Raw genomic sequence first — 5,258 nt, forward strand, 5'->3', positions numbered from 1 at the left:
TAGCCAGGAGGCAGACTTGCAAAAAGTGCCCTTTGGTGGTTTAAATTTTCATATAGGCCTGAGTATTTTTTAAAAAGTGCTAAAATGAGTAGAGAGAAATATTGTTAACTGATGGTACATGGAGGGGATTATAATTATTGCAACGAAACAAAATATATGATTTGCTGAATGTAAAATTGATGCTCTGCCCTGTAAACTTTCACTCAATTTACAATAAAAACTTTAAAACAAAACAAAACAAATATATAGGCAGTTCCCAGTTTAGGAATACTAAGCAACCCATAGTTAGACCAATCACCATAATACCTAGCCATAAAATAGTGCCATCGAGTCAATTTTGATTCAGGGTGACCACATATAAAGTTTTCATAACTGTAAATCTTTAAAGGATAAGAACACCTGGTCTTTCTTTCTCTCGTTCTCTCATGGAGCTGCTGGTGGGCTTGAACTCCTGACCTTTTGATTAGCAGTTCTGTGCGATATTAAATTTGAGGTGTTAAATCATAACTGTTTGTTATAACAAATGGGTAGTACTTAGTGGACCACATCAAGGCATTATTATTATCGCTGTATTGTTACATTAAAGATGTTATTTTTTTTTTCTTTTTCTAAATAACTGTTTAATTGTATGCACATAAGAAGAATAAATAGAAACATCAGGCTGACTGGAAGAGAGCAAGATCTTCTCCCTCTTTCCCAGTGTTTGCTTAGCACAGTTCTTGAGATCATACACACAAGTGTGTGTGGGGGGGTGGGTGGTGGGGGGGGCAATGGGAAGTAGAATAAGGAAGAGGACTGAAGGGACAGAGGCAACAGCTTGCAGTAGTCTCAGCCAGTGGACTCCAAAACAGATCCCAGTAGTGTTCCGCCCCATGTGGTTTGAAATGCCCCTGAGCCATGTTCTCTGTAGGGCACTGCTCCGGTCTTTAGCTGAAACCTCCCAGACTAGTACACATTTACTGGTTTTCTTCAAAGCTTCCTCATCAGACTCCTTATTATCATCTCCCTTTGTGTTTGGTATTCATTCATCCCACTTTCTCTGATGCAGCATCAGACGCTTACATTTCTTCTGAGCTTTGGGGCCCACTTCCTCTATTACCACATTGACATCTTTGCGCAGTATCACCATCTGTTAGGTACAGTTGCCCAGCATTGGCCTCAATCTTGAACTTCTTGGCTGGGTTGCTCACATTTTGAATGCTATCTATCTACAAATATGTGTACCCCCTGTGTAATTTCTTCTTTAAACTTTTTAATATTCTTGACCTTTCTCTGTTCTGCTGTAAGTTTTTGGGCAATGTTGCATGTGCTTTCTGTCTTTTGGCATCTGAGCTCAGATGTGGGCTTCTACCTTTGTAGGGTCTTGAATAGTTTTTTTTCTGAATACTCCCATCAAATTAGACACTCTCACTTTGGGTTCTGGAGGAGGCATTAGACCCTGTCTGGATTTCTCTTGTAGATCCATCTATGCTTCCCTCCTTGTTTGCCTCTGAAGTTTTTTTCTGTTCTTTCTTGGTAAGATATACTCCCAGAGTAACTGGTATGTCATTGTCAACTGGATGGATGCTCAACGAGATTTGTGATTCCAAAACAATCTTCTCTTGGGATTTTCCTTTGTAGGGTCTAAACCACTGGGGATGATATATAAGTTCCACCCCTCGATTTCAGGGATAGCTCCTTTCTTTAATTTTTTTCTTAGGAGCAATCAGGGTTAGCTTAGTTGAAGTATGGTTGCCTGTTTTTTGAGCTGCCTGTGAGATCTCTGCCTGCAGCTTCTCTCATTGAGTCTTTATCTATAATTGTTGGGCAATCTTCTCAAATTTGCCCTTTTCATGGAATTTGAAAGTACATCTCTGGTGCTGAGAAGGGGCAATTGAAACAAGAGATCAAAATATATATATATATATTGGACTCCATGTCTTCTAATGGCTTTTCTTTTATCTGTTGCTTGAACTGTTCCATCTTCACAGCCCAAATATTGGCTTTCAGAGTAAGCATGTGGTGTGTGAGTTCAATCTCTTTGCCTGTTGCATCTGTAGTGTGACACTGCTCATCTAGAATCGGGGTGTTGACTTTGTTTGATCTTTTAACTTCACTTTCGGAAGAGTAATGTCCATGGTATGGAGATTGGCCAGGCCCACCATGTTGGCATTGCCAATAAGCCCTGGCTTTAGTGCCAGCTGGGCTTGGATGTGGACTTGTAGTTCAGGCGCTTTCCTTGCCTCTCAATGACCTCATTTATGAAGGTGGCATCCTGAGAGGGCTGAATAGTGTTTCCAATTGGAAGTCACTCTGGTTGGGAGACAGGAATCTTCGGCTGAGGTGTAGGAGAGCTAATGAAACTTAGCTGTGTTCGCCTCTCCTGAATTTTCCATGTTGCTGCCTCAATCATCTGTTTGATCTGGAGTTTAGTTAACATGTCAGGGCTCTGTGATGAAGACCCAGGGATCACCACTGGCTCTTCTTCCACCTCTCCAAAGTGAGGTATCTGATGCTTCTTTACTCTTGATGACTCCTGGGAGAGCTCAGAGTCATAAGCAAACACCTCCTTTAGTTCTTGTTTTCTGCTTCTAGAACTTTGGCCTTCCTCCATGACCTCGAACAGTTTGTCCGCAAATCTAAGAGTGGACTCATCAAGAAAAGGTTTCAGAGGGTCAGCTACCTTCATTTGAAAGTGTCTCTTCAGTGTGTTTTTTTGTGTTGTTTTTTTAAAATGGTGTGTCACTGTAGGATAAGCAATGGACTGCTAATGGCAAGATCCACATTGCAAGCACACCACTTGCTCCCTGGGAACCCTATACAGGATTGCTATGAGTCAGAACCAACCTGACATTACTTTTCAACTGCAGCAACATTCATAGAAAGTACACTACGTACTATATTCTGAAGCAAACACTTGACTAACTGACATTACATGTGATCCATGTCTAACTGTTCTGACTTCAGTACAAAGGCAACTCAAAGATAGATTTAGGGACAGAACTCGTTCATAATCCAGGAACTACCTGTACTCAGAAACGTGAAAGGCAGGCACCGGCTGAAAGAGAAAACTCAGAAGCCGTTGTCCTTCCAATTATCTGTAGAAGAGATAAAGATTTATTGAAGGATGTTTATTGAGGATAAGCAATGGTTTTCTGTCTGGCTCTGGGTACCAAGCAGAGAAATTTCACTTTATGTGGTGAGTAGAGGACATCAATTTATCTCTCTTTTCAGAGGTCACACTAGATTGGAGGTTCAGGGAGCAAGCACACCTAACTTAGCCTTTTCCATCACTATCTTCATAGAAAGGGATTCCATAAATTTGACATGGGAAAATGGCAGTGCATTTGCTTCCACCAGGAAGTTTTGACAGTCGATCCTTTTGATGTCTTGAGTCAGCAGAAGAGACATTGGAAGAAATAAATCCAGGAAAAGTGGGAACTGGATGCTGCACCACAGTAGAGCATATAGTTGCTTGTCAGACTCTCAAATCTATGGGGAAGAATCAGCATCCAAAAGGATTTAGCCTGAGATACACAGTTATTCCAGATAGCATTAGGACCAAAAGCTTCTGAGCTGAGTTGTGAGACAGAGGGAGAATGAAATCAGACTGTTCTTGTGACCTTCACTGGCCAAGCAAACAGTGAGTGGCTTTCAGCCCCAAATCAATACTGATTCCTAGGATACTCTCTCCATTTCATATAGCCTACCCAGGACCAACCTATAACGGCAGCAAATCCCACTGTGAATATGGGAGAAGAGGAAAGTAAGGACTTTGAAAATAACTGGTGGGGGAAAACAGAAAGGCCTAGGTAATCCAAATGTTGCATATGTTGAGTTGTTAACCATAAGGTTAGAGGTTAAAATCCACCCAGAGGCTCCTTGGAAGAAAGCTGTCATTAGTGGGGAAAAAAAAAAAAAAAAAAGATTTTCCCATGTAAGCTATCACTCAATTCACAAGAAAAACTTTAATTATAATAATAATAAATATATAGGATCAATATGGATTTTGGGGGAAAAAATCAGCTTTTAGAAACTCTATGGAGTGGGGGGAGTAGTTAATCTTACATCGCAGGAACAGAGGACCCTAAGACCATCAAGAGAGAAGAGCAAGAATGGAACATGGGATCCTTACCAGAGAAACAGTGACACCAGAGATGGAGGTAGAGGTGGTTGGCATGAAGAGCTAGGACTCTAAATTCATAGGAAGAGAAAGGCTGTATGCTAGCGGGCAGGAGGCTTGTTTACAAAATGTGCCCTTTGATTGTTTAAGCAATTATATATTCCTGTGTGTTTTTGTGTACATCATTAAAAAAAAAAAAAAAAAGGGAGGAGTGGATAGAGGCAAATACCGTTAACCAGTGGTGTATGGAGGGGATTGTAATCATTGCATTGAAATAAAATATGATTGGCTGAGTACAAAACCAATGTTCTGCCATGTAAACCATCACAGAATTCACAATAAAAGTATTTTTAAAAAAAGAAAAAAGTTAGTGTATGCTTGACCTCCACTCATAGGGATCAGTCAATCTTGATTCTTTCTGCCCCTGCCATCCTGAAGGTAGAGGAGGTCTCCCCAGTGCCCTTTAAAAACAAAACAAAATAAAAACTCTACAGAGCACAGTTCTATTCTGAGATACAGATTCACCATGAGTCAGTTAGCAACTGGTGTCCAGGGCAGTGTCCACTGATGGTAGTACAGGTTCCCATTCCACTGGAAGCCTGCCCTGCATCCCCGTTCCTGTTCGCCCATCAATTATACCTCCCCATTCTTCAGAGACTTCATTGCTCTGTGAAAGCTGCCATGGGTAGCCACCGCTGTTCCTCACTTGTATACTTCTAGCCCATTTTTCCATTTGAGTTAACAAGATTCAGTAAAGTTAAGCAATTTGATCTTAACCATAAATTTTCCTGCAATACAATCTACATTCAGATGAGAACTCACCTCTCTCTTCATAGGACTGCTCACAACAGGCATTTTGTCTCTGAATCTTACAGTTGTACATGCATATGATGTACTTGAATGTCCATTTACACAACAGGTGGATATTTACCAACTAATACTTGTTTCAAAGCCAACCCCAGAGTCCCTCATCCTTCCTAAGCCAGGTACCATCAAACCTCTGGTCAATCAATCACCCAATAAACTCTTGTAAGTTTAGTAAGACATTCTCTAAGAGCATGAAAAATGTCCTCTAGTGACTCCTTCGAGCACTCCTATCACATGTAAATATCTGACAGTTTTTATAGAAGAGACATAGAAAGGTAGGCATGAGAAC

At 40.8% G+C, this 5,258-nt stretch overlaps 1 pseudogene; it reads right to left on the minus strand.

Annotated features, from left to right (window-relative positions):
- Nucleotides 1-725: 725 nt before the first annotated feature.
- On the minus strand, nucleotides 726-2,668 carry LOC102817577 (annotated as a pseudogene).
- Nucleotides 2,669-5,258: the final 2,590 nt, after the last annotated feature.

This window comes from Chrysochloris asiatica, unplaced genomic scaffold, assembly GCF_000296735.1.
Source record: "Chrysochloris asiatica unplaced genomic scaffold, ChrAsi1.0 scaffold00198, whole genome shotgun sequence".
In the NCBI taxonomy this organism is placed as follows: Eukaryota; Metazoa; Chordata; class Mammalia; order Afrosoricida; family Chrysochloridae; genus Chrysochloris; species Chrysochloris asiatica.